Genomic DNA, 7333 nt, shown 5'->3' with positions numbered 1-7333 from the left:
GGCAGTCCCAGGGCCTCCGCCCCGTCTGGGAAAGCCCTGGCCCGACGTGTTAAATTGCAGTAATCATGGTCACGAGGCAGTCAGTGGGCTCAGGGAGGCACGGGGGCCGGAGGGGCCAGGAGCCTTCATGGGTCATTAGCGTGCTTAATGGCCTTGGTGTTGGCAGCTCAATCCAGCTTCTCCCTGAGAAGCCCTGAAGGAGCCAGAGGTCACTGAGGTGGCCCAGCTCCTTCTCCTGGCAGCTGGCACTGTCCACACCCCCTGCAGGGGCTACAGGGATCCGGGGGACTGAGTGTCCCTTGTGCGGGCACAAAGGGGGCCTCAGGCCCAGGGACCCAGCTGGGCAACAGCTGCAGGCCAAGGGCCTGGCAGTGGGGGGAAGCAAGGATGAGGCAAAGACCCTACTTCTCTGAGGCCAAAGGGCTTGAGGACACGACGGCTGCTTCCAGCCACTCCACTGGAGCCCCAGCAACAGGGTCGGCAGGGGGCAGGCAGGGAGTGGGTGGGCGCTGGCACGTCCACTTGATCATCGTCTCAGGCGCAGTACAGGAAGGTGAGTCTGGTGGACAGCTCCTGCTCCAACTGCAGCTCACCCAGCCTGTGGACCAGGAAGATGTCCGTGCAGAGCCCCAGCATGTGGTCCACATCAGGCAGCTGGTCATACATGATGGAGTGGGCAATGCGGAGGAAGTGGTCTTGGATGAACTTGGCTGCAACCATCACCACCGACACGTAGAGCCCGACAATGCTGGGGGGATGAGGGGGCTTCAGTACTGCTGTCCCAGGAGAGTAGAGCACAGCCCCTACTCAGCCCAGTGGGATGCAAGTGCTAACCACTCGCAGCCCCCACGACCTCTTGTGAGTGGGACTGGGGTTCCAGTCCCCACCTGGGGTTGGAGGGCCAGGTGACATGTGACCCTACAGACGGGAATGAGGACAGTGGGAGTGCCCATTTCCGCTAGCAGCTTGTGTGACAGTAAGTCACCATCCTGGTGTATTTCTGGGGCTAAGGGAACAGGGACTTGTGAGCCCCCCCTCCGCCCCCACCCCATCCCAAGCAGTTCTGGTGAGCAGGGGCAAGAAGGGGCGGAAAGTTCTGAAGCCTCTGGGCCACAGGGCAAGTTCTTGGGGCCGGGGGAGCCTTACCCGTATCCTGCCAGGAAGCCCAGGCTCTGGGGGCTGATTTTGTCATTAAAGATGACGAGCTCCTGGTCCTGATGCAGCCCCAGCTCTGGTCACAGCCTGGCCGCCATTCCTGGACCACCCACCACTCAGCTGCTGGGCTGGCCATGGGGGCCTCCACTGGCCTCAGCTGCTGCAGCTGGATGGTGGCATTGCGGAAGGCCAGGCGGTCCACATCCCATGGCCTATGGGAGTGGGCTGTGTAGGAGAGGCAGCATCAGGCCCTGGGGATGCCTGCAGGCTGGGAAGACCCCATGTCACCCACGGCGACCAAGTCAGGGGACTTGCCTCCAAGGGGCTGGGATGGATGCTGATTGAGCAAAACCTATGACACTCTCCCACCCTCCCTGCAGGCAATGCAACCTCTTCTTAGACTCAGCCTGGCCCCTTACCCCCAATGCACCCCTTCTTCCTGCCTTATTCAGGGGCCCTCATCTGGAGGCCCCCTCCCCAGCAGCACCTCCTGAGGAGCCAGTGTTCAAGGTCTCCCTGGGAGGGTCAGCCTGGTCCCCTGGTGCACACTGATGCCCCTCCCCAAAGGGACTCTGCCCCCTCAACCTCCCCCCACCCCATGAGCACATCCATCACCCCAGAAGCCCCTCCCCCAGTCCACACTGGTTGAGCTGGAATTTGCTGCTGAGATGCTCTGCCCAGAACCTCTGTTCGTACTGTTCCCGAGTGAATTGATTTCAGCGGTTTTGTTTATTTGTTTGTTCTTTAACAAAAGGTTGTTTTGGTTTGAGATTCAGCAAAAACACACGCCGCCTTCTGCTTCCTCTCCATTCAGGATTCAGTAAATTAGCTGTTTTCCAGTCGGCTTCGAGGCCTCGCCTCAAATGAGCCTCCAGCGAGATAATGCATTTAAAAGCCCTTGGAAAAGTACCAGGTCCCACGCACATTGGAGACAGTGTCGACCTGCCAGCGGCTGGCTCAGCCCTGCACCCCAGCCAGGAAGGCTCACAGGGGGCCCTGCTTAGGCCCACCTGCAGGGCTCAAAACAGGGTAGGGGGGGAGCTGCCCTCCCCCGCCTTCCCTGGCAGCACCATCTGGGGGCAGGGATGCATTGTGGGGCAGGGGGGGGTCCTTACCAACTTCTAACTGGTGGGCCATTTTCACTTCAGTCCCCTCTGTGATCCTCAGGGCTTTGGGAATAAGGCCAGGGAGCATTCTTCAGGCAGGAAAACAAAGTCAAAAAAACTCAGAGGTCTGGTTTACATTCACCTACATTTAATGCAATTCAAACATGGTGAGGGGGGCCGCTATCTGAAAGCGTGTCTTCCTGTTGGCTACATGGGAAACTCTGTAGCTCAGACACCTCCTCCTCCCCCTCCCCTGAGTCAACTTACTTCCCCCAACTCTATGACCTTGGGCTTTTTTATCATGCCTGACTCCCCGGCTTTGCTAACGGGTTGGGTGAGTTTCTGTGGCGTCCACAAAGTTGGTCCAGTGCAGGGACCGCAGGAAGCCAGCTTCCTCTCCCAAAAGTATTTATTAAGCACCACCTGTATGCACCCCTGAGAAGCTCAGTCTTTTCCTGACTGACAAGCCAGAGCCAGCCTGTGGGAGGGGGCTGGGCTGCATGAGTCCAGAAGAGGCCTCCAGGCCAACCCCAAACACTCTGCTTCCTTGTACCATCCATGGAGATGTCATTAGCGACTAATAGACTAGCGTTTTGTAAGCAATTTGCCTCGTGCAGGGCAAATTATCTTGTTCCCACCCAGGGGTGCAGAAGCACATGTGTGTGTGTGTGTGTGTGTGTGTGTGCATGGAGGGGACACTACACAGGCTCTTTCTGGACAAGGCTGAGTGTGTACACCCGTTGGTCCCGTATCTCCGCGTCTGTGTAACACACCATGTGTTTGCCAGATGCTTCCACATTCTTGACCAGAGACCCATTCCTGAGGGTGGAGGGAAAGGAGACAAGAGGCTGAGAAACAAATTGGTGGGCACGTGGGGCAGTTTCCTCTGGCCCGGCTGCCTGCGCTCCCCATTAACATGCAGAGTGACCCCTCTCCCGCCACTAAGATGCATTGGGTGACCACCGTGTTCATCTCAGGCCCTGAAGCCAGAGGAGAGGGCAACAAAGGGCCCTGCCATCAGGGAGTCTGCGGTCTTCATCAGGCAACACCCGCCCCCCGCCCTCTGTGCATCCATCTTCCATCTGGGCCTCACCCAGCCCTGGACTTGCACCTGGGCGGGCACCGTGGCTCTGCACAGCTGAGCATCACTGAAGGCCCAGGAGGCTGGCAGGTATCAGGCTCATGTCTTCCTGCTCCCTCTGCCCAGAGGCTGCTGGGAAGATGCCAGGTGGGCACTCTATGCAGAAGGACAGTGGACACGTCCGGGCTGCCTGCCTCGGCCCCTCGCTGGCCCCCAAGCCTTGGTTTCCACCTTGTCTGAAGGCGGGGGAGGCAGCAGCAGAGCAAGTGCTCTGAAATAAGGGTTTCCTGGCATTTAGACCACAGGAGGTGGCCTGACCACATTTTACAAGATGCGAACATCCTCAGCAGAGGGACCCCATCACGTGTGAGAGCTGCTATCCTCCGGGCCGAGAGCAAGAGACAGCACAGAACTCAGAAGCCCTGCATCCTTCCCTCTAGCCAGCCGTCCTGGGAGCCCTGGGGAGAAGGTTCTGAGTGCAGGGCCCTCCAGCTTCAGCTCTTGGGGGTGCATGAGGGAGTTGTCAGCAAGCAAGCAAACACGCCTTGGGTTGGACCTGGTGAGCACAGTCCCACAGGCCTGCTGGGCCCCAAGGAAGGTGTCATTTCCTCCTGTGGATGGAAGACAAGGCAGCCCCACTTCCTCCCCAGCTCTGGTAAGGAAACGTGCTATAAATAATCAGCCCACAGATGAAAGTCATGGCAGAGGGGATGATCCAGCTCGGAGAGGGGTCTGAGGAGAGGGCCAGGTGGGAAGGCTTGCCCAGAGGAAGTGCTGTCTGAGGTGAGATTGCAAGGATGAGTGGACGTTAGATGGTGCAGACGATGGAGGAAACCAATTTCAGGCAGAGGGAATGGCCTGTGCAAAGGTCCTGGGGTGGCCAAGGCCGTGACAAACCAGAGGAGCAGGAAGGAGGCCAGTGAGGCTGGAAAGGAGAGAGGGGTATCAGGATGAGGGTGGGGCCGGGATGTGAGCAGCATAGCCTTGTGGGCCACAGGCGGGAGCCAAGTTTTTATTCTAAGCACAAGGGGAGCTGTGGATGAGTTTCATGCAGACTAGAGGCAGGCTGAATTGATGCCTTTGGGACAGTCCTCTGCTGCACGTCACCAGATACCTGCCCCCTGCCTCCCATGTGCGGCGGGAACCCCCTTCAGCACCCAGGGGTCATCCAGGCTGCAGTGAAGTTCACTGCTTAAGGATAGCCGGTGAGAACCAGCATCATAGAGCTGTGCGCCACCTCTGCAGTCGTGGACGCCTGTCCCAGTCCCACGCACGGCACGAGTGGGACAGGCTTAGCGGCCCTGCCACTTCCTTGTCATGTGACCTGACCCAGTGTCCTAATGGGCCACACTGAGTCCCTCCATTGGTGAAAAACAGAACAGGGTCCAACATTCATCTTGAGAGGGTCCAATGGTGTCATGAAAGACCCATGGTGGGCAAGTTTAAACTTTTAACAGAGAGGAAAGACAGCTGTTTGAAGATACTGGAGGAAGACAGTGAGAAGTCCCTCGAGCCTGGGGGTGGCGGGAATTCCACCAGAAAGCCGCTGTCCTGTGGGCAGGGGTGCATGAAAGGAGCTCAGGGTCATGGTGATGGAGTTGCGGGGGGAGGGAGGGCTAGGTGTTCTGCCTGGACAGAAGCAAAAAGCCCATGTTTAAGCCAGCCTCCCCGAGTGGGTCTGATACGCGTTTCCAACCACCATGAAGGAGGGGAACTGGATTCACCCTCCTGCCCTAAGCAAGTAAGAAAAGCAGACAGATGTGCCAAAAGCAACGCTTTTCCGACACTAGAAAACGGGTGCATTTGAGGACTATCCTGGGGGGCGTGGGGCAAATGCGATGAGCAGCGCAGATGCCCCAGCTGATAGCCCAGAGCACCCCTCACCCCAGGCTGCATCACATCCCACAGGACCCCAGTCAGAGGGGGCCCCCTGAGCGGCAGGGGGACAGAGCTGAGGATTCGGGTAGGCTGAGGTGACCAGGGTTGCCAGGTGGACACCTGGAAAGCAGAGACGTGCCCACAGAGAGAACTGCAGAGTCCAGCAGAGGTTCCCCGAGGCAGCAGCTGAGTCCTGCAGGGCCCATGGCTGGAGGGACAGGGGTGCCCGCGGGAGCACAGGTGCACAGACTCCCGTCCCAGGGCCAGGGGCTTCGGGAGGTCCTCAGAGCTGAGGCCTGAGACACTAGCACTCGAGTCCACGCTGACCTCCAAGTGGGATGCACGTAGGCACTGGAGAACAGCACCACTGGAGCTCGGCAGGCTGAGTGGGCAGGAGCCCAGACCCACAGAAAGAGACAGAACTTGCTGCTAAAGGTCTCCCACATTGCAGGCGGATTCTTTACCAGCTGAGCCACAAGGGAAGCGCAGAAAAAGGATAGGGGAGGGGGAAATGGAAAAAGAAGAAGGAAGCGTGCATTCTCCAGGGCGTTTTTAACAGGATCCAGTCTTCTCACATAACACAAACAAACAAGATGTCCAGAATAAAAATCCCGCGTTGCTCAGCACACCAAGAACCAGGAGCATCTGATCAAATCTCGAGGGAAAGACCATCAAAAGATGACAACCCTGAGACGACCCAGTTGCTGGGATTATCAGACAAGGCCTGAGAAGCGGCTGTGCTAGTTACCCTCTGTGAGGTAAAGCCGGACAGGCTCGAAATGAATGGAAAAAACAGAAGTTTTGGCAAAGAGAGACAAACTATAATGAAGGATCACTAAATGTGATGTGGTTTTGTATCCTGGATTGAATTTTGGAAATCTACTCCCCCGTCCTCGACAAAAAAAAAAGACATTCATGTAAAAACTGGTGAAATCTGAGTACAGTCTGGAGTATAGCATAATAATGTACCCACGTTGGTATCTTAATTTTGACAAATATGCCACGGTGGCAATGAAAGATGTTAACATTAGGGGAAATTGTTGCTCAGTCGCTCAGTCATGTCCAAGTCTTTGCAACCCCGTGGACTGCAGCATGCCAGGTTTTTCCTGTCCTTCACCACGTTCCTGAGAAGAACTAGAGTAGCCCTTATAGTCAACAAAAGAATCCGAAATGCAGTACTTGGGTTCAGTTTCAAAAATGCCAGAAAACTAGATGAGGGGTATTTGTAAACACTATCTATTATCTTCACAGCCTCCTGTAAATGTAAAATTTTATTAAAGAGAACACTTATTTAAAAAGAAATAAAACTTTTAGATCTGAGAAGTAAAGGAGAAGCTATAAACATTTCACTGAATAGGCTAAGAGAAGAACGAAGATGACAGAGGACAGAGTCAGTAAACTTTAAAACAGATCGATGGAAATGATCTAATCTTAGAGCTGAAAGACAGGATTTTTAAAAATGAGGGCCTCAGGGACTTGTTAGTCAATATTGTAAGACCTAATATGTCACTGAAATTCCTAATAGAGGAAGAGACAGGGTCAGAAAAAAAAATTTAACTACTTTAGGAAAATATGACTGACATAAAACTTTATAGATGGCCAATTCAGTAAATTATAGATTTAATTGTAATTTACATTACAAATTATAGATAATTGTGTCTGGGGCTAACAACATGCCCTGGGACACCATCGTCACTATCAGATCACTATCAATGCTGTAACCTTACCTTACATCACCTTGCAAAGGATCCTCCTGCTTCTGTTTTTGTTTTGTTTTTTTTTTTTTTCCTTTTGTGGTAGGAACTTTTAACATAAGATCTACCCTCGTCACTATTTTTTTTTTAAGTATACAATTTGTGCTTTTTAAAGTATACAAGGACTTTCCTTGAAGTCCAGTGGTTAACTCTGTGCTACCAACGCAGGGGACGCATGTTCAATCCCTGGCTGGGGAACTAAGATCCCACATGCCATGTGGCGTGGCCAAAAAAGTAAAGCATACAATACAGTATTGTTAATCCTAGGCCCTGTGTTTTACAGTAGAGCTCCAGAACTTATGTATTTTGAGTGGCCAAACATTCACAATTTCCACCGGAATCCAAGCAAAACAGTTTTT

The sequence above is a fragment of the Bos taurus genome, chromosome 13, assembly GCF_002263795.3.
Source record: "Bos taurus isolate L1 Dominette 01449 registration number 42190680 breed Hereford chromosome 13, ARS-UCD2.0, whole genome shotgun sequence".
In the NCBI taxonomy this organism is placed as follows: domain Eukaryota; kingdom Metazoa; phylum Chordata; class Mammalia; order Artiodactyla; family Bovidae; genus Bos; species Bos taurus.
Note: the sequence above shows the minus strand (reverse complement) of the source record.